Source organism: Leptonychotes weddellii, chromosome 12 (genome assembly GCF_054177405.1).
Source record: "Leptonychotes weddellii isolate Sample4059 chromosome 12, ASM5417740v2, whole genome shotgun sequence".
NCBI lineage: Eukaryota > Metazoa > Chordata > Mammalia > Carnivora > Phocidae > Leptonychotes > Leptonychotes weddellii.
Genome location: NC_138380.1, coordinates 44,542,448 through 44,554,006, shown reverse-complemented (window position 1 = coordinate 44,554,006; position 11,559 = coordinate 44,542,448). Strand labels below are relative to the sequence as shown.

Here is an 11,559-nt window from a genome sequence, read left to right as displayed (position 1 = left end):
CTCCCCGGCAGGAACAGATGATCAGCACCACGCGCTGAAGCCACGGGGATGCGCGTGGATTTCCGAGCGCTTTGTAGAATACAAATGAATTATCCTCATTCTTCTCCTAGCAGAGCATATAGGCCAGACCTCATTAGAATTCAATATCACTCTGCTTTTCTAATGTTAATGCACCAGTTATATAAGAAATACGGGGTGTGTGTATGGGGGGGTTATTCCACAATTATGTTCAACATGATATCATAATTCTGAAAACTGGACGTAATCTTTGTGAAAGGAAATTATTGCATTTTGCCATTTTATCTTTTGCTTCTAATGTAACTTAAATTCCCATTCTAATAGTGGATTCTAAGAGGCCTTAATTCTTTGTGTCTCTCTTAAAGCTGCAGCCACCACAATACCAGCTTTATGGCTTTTTTTTTTTTTTAAACGCCGTGACTAAAGATCAGATTGTGAAGCCTCTGAGGCCATGTCCCCGGGAAAGGAAACACAGCACATTACATTCATAAACAACTGTAGGAGTTTTCTTCATCCAGGAATAACTCAGGGCATTAAGGTCTGCGGTCTTTTGTCTAGAGGGCTGCAAGAAGCGTAATGAAAACAAAAACACCAACACATAAAAATACAATTTATGCTCTTTTATCAAGCGAAGAAAAAGTTGGTTAACGTTTGAAAAGGGAGCTGTAATGTAAATTTATTGACAATTCTATTGTAATAATTAGATGTTTACACAGTCTGGACATTGTGGCTAAATCACTTCTAGCATGTTTATTTGCAGGGAGCTGTTTTCTGGGCAGTGCAGTAGTTTCATTAAGAAGACAGACTGTATTCAGATTCAAAGAAACAACCACCTCCCATTCTCCCCTTCTCTGTTTTATATTAAAAAAAAAAAGAAGCAACAAATAATGAAGTAAAATACAGAATTCCCTTCATAAAGAAAACAACTTCCCTCATGGCCCTGAAATAGCTTGAAAATAAATCTCATATTGAATATCTTAATGCAAAGCATTAGAGAGACCACCTTTAATGACTATAACTAGCTTTTAACACCTAGTGTGTAAACGGCAATCTGGTTTTGACTAAGAATAAATTATAGCACAGGATTAGGGAAGCTCTCGCTTCGCCCTTCTCTTTGAGAAAACAAAACAAAACAAGATAAAATCCAGTATTTGTTTTAGGTGAGAGGCTTCTCTTCTCAATGTGTTTTAAACGAGAAAAACCTCATTTAGGGAGAAATATTTCTTTGAAGCAGTCTCAGACCAGGTTAATGGATTAAAATTGCATACTTGAATAATTTTACTAAATTTAAAATCTCCACATGGCTCTCTTCCATTCATTTTTCGTGCTTCTATACTAATCTTTAATGTGTTGCTCTAATATGCTTTCCGTATTTCCAAACTGAGCTAAAATGGAAATGACAGATTTTCAGTTATGCAAAAATAGCAATGAAGTGCCGGGAAAATACCTTGTGAACAAAATAATCTTTAGAAAAGATATGAAATGAGAATAATTTTCTAGCATGATATGGATCCAATAACCAAAGCATATTTGGGGCAATTATATCAATTTTTAAATTTTAAAAACTATTTAAAAACGAAGGCACTAAATGCTAAGCTATAATGTGTTTCCAGCCTCAGTACACTTCCATTAGGATTAAGTAGTAATCAATATACGGTATTTATTGCTGTAAGCGCAGCACCAGAGGAAGAAGAGGACGGCGTGCTAGCAACTAAAAATTCTCTACTGTGCTTATGTAGCAAGAGGATGAAAAGTTGTAGGAATGGACTGATCTTTACTTCAATCACAGTTACTGTAGTTGACTGTACTCCCAACTATTTTCCTTGACCCAAATAGTCATGAAAAATACATTATGAAAGTAATATGTTCCCCGTAACATTTAATATGATAAGAGAAGCTTTTATTTTAGAAAGCAAATAATAACAGGTACACAATATGACTGTTTCGAAAGTTAACAGAATTGAATAATGGTTCAAAATAGTCAAGGAATCACATTACAGAGCTCTATTTGAGAGAGAAGTGCTAAAAATTCATTCTATACTATAATGACATTATCAAATATGTTGCTAGAATTCTATACTGCATAACATTGTACATTATAATTGCTCGGCTAAAAAATGGAATTTTCAATGACGCTGTATGATAACAAATATATTTAATAATCTTAAATAAACTCAAACTTACGTTGATATCTGCACTTCTAAGTAATTCAAGATATGAGAAATGAATTTTTAAAAAATCAGATCATGAAAGCCATTATTATTTGAAGGAATGTGCTCAATTTTTTAGATAATTTAAATTATTTAAGAGTCCTTTGCATTTTTTATTAGCTTTGCCTAAAGTTATAACATTAAAGCATTAGGGTTACATGTAATGAGGTTCTGGTTTGCCCTGATTTCTATTCCCATATTTTCACAAACTACAAACCGAGACTAGTGCTATATTACAAGGCTAATTTGATCCAATAAAACGGTCTTAGTCCTAGATATGCATCTGATGAAAATGTTTAACTACAAAGTGTGTATTCACATGCAAACAATCACAGACACCCATTTGGAAGAAACAGTTCATAAAGAGAGCGGATATTAGTCCAAAGGAACCTGTACCAAAATTTTTCTTAGGGTATCTGCTACTAAAAAACATTCAGATGCTAAGTCCAACCAACTATATACAACATATACCTAAAGCCCATTATTCCGATTGATGGTTTTAAATATCAAAAGAAAAGTCTAGCTTGAAATTCTACAGACAGAAGTAACATCCCTGTTATTGAAACCCCCGGTTAACAGAAAGTAACCATAGCTTAGAAAATAATGGCTTGATTCCAAAATGGATTTAGGATTATAGGAAAATTTAATCCCCAACTCCGTGAGGATGGTTTACATCAATTCTTGCTATAAAGTAGTAAAACCAACAGCCCACTAACGTTATTCCAAGCAGTACCACGGCCAGTGTTGATCACTACCATTTTTTTTTCCCCATGCTTGCTTTTGGTGGGAAGGAGAAATTTTTATTTTGACCTGTTGTTTCGGTTCTCATATCTTCAAATGCAGGAAAGCCCTATTTAACACTGTCATTGGTTTTTCAAACCACCTCCAAATATAACCTCACTTAAGCCCAACTACACCCTGGGAGGAAGAGAGAACAGTGCTGCTGGTATTTGCAGGCAAGGAAACTTTTTCTAAGGCACAGTGCATTCGAGAACTGAAACTAGAATTTTGACTGACTCCAGTTCCAATGGTCTTCCTACTACCCACACTCAGCTGGCGCAACTCTGTCCCCAGCTGAAAGAAAAGAGTCTTTTTTCCTAAAGGAGTAGGGGTCCCTCGCGGCTTTCAGAATGATCTTTTACCATAATTGGCAGCAACTCTAAAAGATATTCACATTATTCACACACCCAGCTCTTTGGTTCCCCTCACACTTAATTCAGTAGCTACAAGCATTTCAGAAATTTTCCAAAAATCAATCTTTTCCTCTGGACTAACACTGAAACCCTCGCACCTACCTTCCCAACTGTACACTTTAAAAAATTATGTATAGATATAGATGACAAATAGTAAGGAGATTATAGATAGATAGGTAGATAGATAGATTCCCTGTGTGTGTGTGTGTGTGTGTGTTCCCAGTTTATTTTCAAGATAGTCTCTTAAGTTCAGACTTAACGAAATCAGAAACCTTCTCTTTTATGACTTAGGACACCGCTAATGATTTAACCTGCTAAGAATTGCACAAAGGTAAGGCTACCTGGGGCTGTTCTCCTTCCCTGAGTTTATGTCCTGCCTATTTTATTTAGACTCTGAGTCTCCTTGGAAAAGACTGTGACGATTCTATGTTTGTAAATGCCCCTAGCACACTGTTGGCACTTAAATGTAATTATTCAAAATGGAATCATTTAATTAGATAGGAAGAGAAATAGCAAGCCCTGAGATGATAATAAAGAATAAAATAAATATGCTGACCGACTGAAGCAAAGCAACAGATAGATAACAACACACACAAGATAGCTCCATTTCAGTTTTTCAATTCAGGATGTACGTCAACAGGATAAACACACAGTTATATACCTTGCTTTTGCTGGGTTCCCAGAAAGCAGAGAGCACGACTGATATTGATAACTCCATAGAGTGGCAAGAATTCTACACCTCATGCCTCCTTGGGAAAGCCTGAGGAAGAGGAGCAAAGTGGAGGAAGGAGATGAAAGCAGGGTGTGGCCGAGACTCTACAGACCCCAAGTGCTTCCTAACCAGCAATTAGGAAGGAGGCTTTTATCCACCTGGATGGGACAGGTTATTTTATACCAACTGGATCTACTTGGCCGGCAGCTGGAGAGCAAGACAACGCAAAGTCCTTTGCATGATGTTCCAGCAACAGGCATGGAAACATTTCAGAGGAGTCTGTACCATGAACTAGCCCTTGGAAACGGAACTGCATGCACGTGCTTCTTTTGGGCTACGAGATAGCCAACAGGTCCGGGCGTCCTCCATGCTATACCAGGGCCCGATCTTACCCTTCCCCTGGCGAAACTGCAGAGCCCTAGAATGTATGGCAGCCTTTACTTCTCTCCTATTCCCCCGCCCCTGCTAGCCTCCAAGCACTGACATACAAAAAGATCTCTTAAAGCACTCGTTCAACAACGCAACAGAAGACGTTCTTCACAGGGCCCAGGACAAGGCACCCCGAGAAAGAACACCTCACACTTAAGAGCCAGAAAGACCAATAAAAGTTACAAAATGATACAAGTTTTATAAGGAAGTCTGCTCATTGATTGTAAAGGGCTGAACAGTTGGTTAATAATATAATCCCTTAGGGCGCCTGGGTGGCTCAGTTGGTTAGGCGACTGCCTTCGGCTCAGGTCATGATCCTGGAGTCCCGGGATCGAGTCCCACATCGGGCTCCCTGCTCAGCGGGGAGTCTGCTTCTCCCTCTGACCCTCCCCCCCTCATGCTCTCTCTCTCTCATTCTCTCTCTCTCTCAAATAAATAAAATCTTTAAAAAAATAATAATAATATAATCCCTTAAACTGGTTAAAAAAAAAATTACCTTCCCCCCACCACCTCCCCCAACACCTAATTAGGAATGATTTGAGGCCGAAGCAGCTGCTTTTCAGACCTCTCTAGGGCTTTCCTGGCTGCTCAGTCACCTTGGGCTTGACTTTTGGGGAGGTGGAGAGGATGAGAAAAGGTCCTGAGAGAAGTGTCCCTTTGGCCCGGTGTCCTCTCTCGACTCTCTGCTGCTGTGCCTGACTTACTCTCTTCAGCCAGACTGGAAGTTCATGTTCATGGATAGAAATATTCCTGGGTTAACATTTCTTCTTCATTGTGGCTTAGCTGCTTCGGATTTGCTACAGTCACCATGGGCTGCTTTAACTACTGAGCGAGGCGAATTCGGCTGTCCGATGATCCATTCTTGAACTTTTCCCATGCTCCAGACTATTTCATAAGAATGGTGCCATCATCAGTAGTCAGTAAGCTTTTATTGAGTGCCTACTGTGTGCAAACGATAGAATTATCGTTATCTGTCACAGTCCTGGGAAGCAGAATGTTGCTGCACTGAAGGGAGGGAGGCCGGATAACTTCCTATTCCTGGACGTGGGGACAAATTACTTACCCTCAGTTTGCTAATCAGGAACATGGGAATAAACAACAGATCTTACCTCGTAGGGTTGCCAGGAGGATTTGATGAAAAGTACAGAGCGAGACGAAGAGTAAACAGTTCATGTTGGCTACTGCTATTGCCAGCCACATTGTTATCATCACTTTGACATGATGGGTAAAAAACACGAGGTTTGCTAAATGGGTTCCCGAGGGGGCCGGGAAGAGGAGGCAATGTATGGGAATCTGCTCATTTGTTGGATTTTTTTCCTCCTCTAAAGCAGTCATTTTTAATTGGCATACGTTGGTGTCATTAATTTTCTCCTCGGAGAGTACCAGTGTGACACTTCGAGCAAACAAGAGATAAACTGCCGCTCAAGCTACAAAATGGCACCTGCTTTTATCTAGCAGGAGTGATATTTTTATATTATGAAGTTGAGGCTGATAAACAGGAAAGAGACAAGTGCTGTTCGATACTACCTCTCTGAGTAACAGACGATAAAACGGTGAAAACGGTGAGGAGAGCAACTTAGGAAAACACTTTCCAAGGTTCCCATGTCAAGAAAAGCACTTAAGAAATGGGCTTTTGAGGGGCGCCTGGGTGGCTCAGTCGTTGAGCGTCTGCCTTCGGCTCGGGTCATGATCCCGGGGTCCTGGGATCGAGCCCCGCGTCGGGCTCCCTGCTCCGCGGGAAGCCTGCTTCTCCCTCTCCCACTCCCCCTGCTTGTGTTCCCTCTCTCACTGTGTCTCTCTCTGTCAAATAAATAAAATCTTTAAGAAAAAAAAAAATAGCAATGGGCTTTTGAGGCGATTTCTATTCTCACACCTTTGCACATATTCACAAGTTTTTTTTGCCTTGCTTTGCTTCCGGCCTCCTCCCCACCATACAGGGCTCAGCCGAGCACTGGTATGACCAAGGCTGCTCTCTACATTTATGGGTCCTTTCACTTTGGGGAGTCAAAGCATTCAAGTTAACACAATAATACAACTCTCAAGAAATAGGGAGTAAAGGTTAAAAAGAGACCCAGAAAATGAATTATGGTTGGATTTGGCGACAAGTGGGAAACTTCCCACTTTCCGAAATTCCTTTTTGATCCATTCAAGGCTGAAGCTTCCAAGATCAGAGGGCTACTCTGACATTGGACAGGTGGAATTCAAGCCGGCCGTGATCCGGAATGTAATGGAAAGTGAAACTAGATCCCTTGCCCCAAGCTGAGTCACCTGTGCCTTCCTTAGAAGAGTGACAACACCGACCAGCAGAGAGAGGCAGGAAACCTCTGAAGACGAGCCGCCACGCTCGACTTTGTTTTTCCCCATCTCACTCGATTCTGTTGCCACCAATCAAATCCAGTCCACTTGTTGATGGGGCTATGGGGACGGTGAAAGCACCTAGAGACTCAATAAAAGGGGCTGATCTTTTGACGAAGAGAATGTCATTCAGAAAGCTCATGTATTAACTGATAAAGACATTTTCTCTACCAGGTATAGAAGTCAAGCTCTTCTCTTCTTAAATCTCAGGTGTTGACATACAGTGGGGTGCCAAATCAGTTAATTAACAAATATTTACTGGACACACACCATATACTCTGAAGTACCCCACTGGCAATAAATCTTATGTTTGTGTCCAAGTAATGATAGGGCAGATTCTACTAGGGAAAAACAAGAAAAAGCCCTTCAAACCTATCGTTAATGAAATGTCACTCCATGTTACTGTGATCATATAATTTTGTGAGCATTTATCTCATCACAGCAGAATGTTATACAATCAGGGGTTCTAACAGATGTTCTAGAACTCAACTATAAGGCAGTGAATGGGAATGTTGAAGCTAAGGATGTCTAGACATTCTTTGTTCCCAAACCAGAGGACTAACTGTTTAAATTATGCATCTGAGGGTAGGTTAAGTTTGTAGAAAAATAATAATATACTCCTGATTTGTTTCTCTGTATTTTGGAATACTTGGGATTTTACTCACAAACTAAGCCATTTTAACAGATGTTTTTATGTTCTGTATATTCATTATATTCCTTCAACCTCTGCGTCAAGTTGTGTTTTCTATGGCTTGGTCATGTTTTCATCTCCACCACCTCCTTCTTTATCACATAGACTGTTTTTCAATACTCTTCAATCTCTTGAACTCAAGAGAAGAGTCCCTTCTACACAGTTTGTGTCTCTAAAATTCTATTCAACTGAAATACAAACGACTGATTTATAGAAATTTAGAAGTACTTTTCTTGATTTAAAAATGCTTCACTCAGTCTCACTGATGAAGTTCACTCAGTCTCACTGATGAAGTTCAAACTTTTTTTTTTTTTTAAGATTTTATTTATTTATTTGACAGAGAGAGACACAGCGAGACAGCGAGAGCAGGAACACAAGCAGGGGGAGGAGGGGAGGGAGAAGCAGGCTTCCCGCCAAGCAGGGAGCCCGATGTGGGGCTCGATCCCAGGACCCTGGGATCATGACCTGAGCTGAAGGCAGACGCTTAACGACTGAGCCACCCAGGCACCCCTGAAGTTCAAACTTTTAAACCATGCGTATGCTAAGGTCAGTTTTCTTATAGTGGCTCAACTGCAAATCTGTATCTCTACTATAGAACTCAGTTCTGGGTTCTGCATTTGATCATGGCCCTGGAAGGTACTAGCCTCTATGAAGTGAATAGCAATAGTTTAGACTGGAGAAATTACAGGAAAGGTAGAAATCATAGGAACTATGAGGGAATCTTGACTGGAAACACTTTAGAAACAACTGAATGAAATCTCTACTCTTTATGAAAGGCTATATTAGACCTGTTTGTACACTAATAGCAACCCACCCCCCACGTATATAGATTTCACTTACAGATGGTTGAAAAGTAATTTTCTATGATCCTATGATACTTTATGTAATTATCTGTAATTACATTGACACAAGGTAAAAACAGTCAACTTAAAATAATATAAAGTATTCAAGACAATTACTAGGCTAAGCAACATTGTTTTTTGTAAGAGAAAGTGTCACATGCAACAAAGTGGCAAAAACAGAAAGGAGTGAGCTGTGGTTAAGTGTAAATCCTATAGCAATGAAAGTCATTTGTATTATCCTTACTTCTTTGAATAAATTCAGATGACAGCTCTATTTCATTTCTTCATTCAGTTTGGAGGCCAGATGGCATTAGAATCATTTACTTCACCTTGTTGTGCTTAATTACTACAATCAACACACTATTTTCCAAATTAATCATAACAAAGTAATTTCATTAGTAACACAGCAGGCTGTTGAATTATTAGCATCATAACAGTTTGCAAACAATTAAACTTTATTTGAACCTTAAAAATTTGCAGAGTGGAACATTATTGTAAGATCTAATGGCAATAGAGTACAAATTCAGTACAGAGCAAATAATCAAGCAAAATGCTATATAAAATATGACTCACAATCACCTTTGAAAAAAATTAGCTCTCTAACTGTTCATAGAAAAACAAATAAAAGCTAAGCAAACATAATGAGAACATAGCAATTAGCATATTTTCTAACAAGCCGTGTTGTTCAAATGCACATTAATGATATTATTATGATCTTGAAGGGAGTGTGATATATTGTCAAGGGTATAAAGAAAACTTTCTCCCTGGTAGCATACAAATGATTTCGCCAAATGAATAGAAAGTAGTCAGGAGTTGAAAGTAATGATTATTTTTCCCGTCACTCTCATTTTAAATCTTTTGTTTCCTTTCCTATCTCCCACCTATATTCAAGTTAAACAAGAACAAAGGCCGGAGGAGCTCTGGACAGAAGTAACACTTTATATCTGTACTGTCACCATTCACAGAGACTATCCGGCTTGGAACTGTTGGTCATCAGTTGGCAAAGGACTCCCTCTCCTGGATTAACTGTAAAAGGAGGCAAAAATCTTTTACATGCTTTACATTCTGCTCAAGTTGGGGCCTGAGTGGGGGAGGGGTCGCCCAGCGGTCGGGTATGCAATGAAAAGTTGCTGCCACCTACTGGCCCAGCCCTGGAATCTTCACTTAAAGCAGAAGCCAGAAACCTGTATCCATAACCGAAGACTATACGTTCAGGGGAAACCCACAACTGCTTTTTGCTTTTCAATCTCTCAGGCTTTGAAAAAAAAGACCACTAAATTTATCTCCAGTTGTCTCACTTTTGCCAAGATGATTTCAATCGACTCCAATGGCCCTCCATTAGGAAAAGATTAACGAGTATACAAATTAATTTCTGAAAGCTTTAACTTGACAATGTCTAATTTATGTAAACTAGAGTTTACCCACAATCCCGAAAACTAAAAAAATCTATTTCATTACGTTTGAACTCTGATGATCACAGTATTAAGAAGACAATGGTAAAATATAAGTTCTGAAATATTGCTTATAGTTTTCTATAAATAAGGGGGGGTTAAATATTATCAGTATGTTCACAGCTAGAATCTTTATAAAGCAAAGATCTGGAAAGTTCAACAAAGGTAGTACCCACTAATTCAATATTAGGTGAATCTATAATGATCCAATCAGCAGTACATTTATATATATATATATCAAGGCCACACTGATACCCTGTCAGCATTTACAGTCCCTTTGATTTCAAATATACATGAAAAGGTAATGTCATAATTGCACAAAGTTCGCTCAGGCAGCACAGCATATTCCTCCAAAGTCAGACTCACACTACCTTTCCACTCACCTCTGGGTGTATGGTCCCACCATGATTTCTAGGCTCTCCTCTCTGAGGCCTTCCTTTTCTTTTCATTGCTCTGAGAAGCACAGAGGAAACTCACCTCTGGAGTGCTACTGTTTTGTGGTGGGACTTTATTGTATTGTATTTTATTTTGTGGTGGGACTTTAATAGCCCAGCAATGATCAGGCAGGATAAGACAGCACTCCACTAGATCTTCTTACTTTGAGAATACACTGAGATTCTTTATGCTGCTGTATGATGCAGAAGGGGCTTTTTTATGAATTTTTTATTTTATTAAATTTAAACAAAACTGTGGTGGAAAATGTTGGCCAGCCCATCACCGAACCGGGCTGTTTGTTACTGATAAAGGGTTTCGCACACACCATGGTTCTGGGCTGCACGTGTGTCCCGGGGGCCAGCATGCTACCATCTGCGATTCTGTCATTCTTTCTTTCCTGTGGCTTTCTTCAACATGAAGGAAAAATCAGTAAAAATTCTTTCATGAAAACATGTCACTGTTGTGTGAAAAATCAGTACTACGATCGATCGTCTACAAAGTTTTAACAAAGCCACATTCTTTAGATGGCATCTACCGAAAGCTTGCATGATATATTCAATTAAAATTTCCATGAAATTATATATTACATTCTAAAATGTAATTGACATGCACTATGAAGAGAAATTACAACTCCTACCGAAAGGAGCAGTGACTGTGAGGTACATATAAAATCGGGCTGAATTCTTCACACAAATCAAATGAGTAAATAAAAACTATATTTACTTCTTCGCAAAACAGCAACAGGTACAACTTTACTGCTTGCCTCTAATTTACATTAATATTCTTTAATTTTATATCAGAGGAATATTATAATGAATGCATAAAATAACAAAGACAAATGTTCAACAAAACACAATAAGGTTATGAGCTGCCACTCATGCTCTCAAGATGATTCTAAATCCAAAGCATTTACAGACCAGCAGGAGAATCTTCTTTTTATGTAGGCAGAAAGGGAAAGCTGCATCTGAATTTTTTTTTCTTCAGGTGAAATGTTGATTTTTCCTGCGTAGAAAAAAAAATACACTTGTAGGCAAGGAAAAATGAATATTTACTCAATATTTGGTCAATTCAGCTCCTCAGAAAGGCCAGAAAGAGTGGTATTTTACTCAAGAGGAGAAGGTTTGGGAAAACATCCAGTTATTAGCAAAGGGACTTCCTCTAAATAATCCATTTCCAAAGTAAATTCTATGAGTTATTTTAAAATTTGAACTAGATTTTTAAAA

General features: G+C 38.9%; 1 protein-coding gene across 1 annotated transcript in view; it reads right to left on the bottom strand.

The window, feature by feature from the left end:
* Window positions 1–8,883: 8,883 nt before the first annotated feature.
* LOC102726383 (src kinase-associated phosphoprotein 2) overlaps window positions 8,884–11,559 on the bottom strand; it is a 57,984-nt gene continuing 55,308 nt past the window's right edge. The window contains exon 7 of the mRNA XM_081800374.1: window positions 8,884–11,338. The gene's annotated coding sequence lies outside the window, so the exon portion shown is untranslated. The remainder of the gene's footprint in view (window positions 11,339–11,559) is intronic.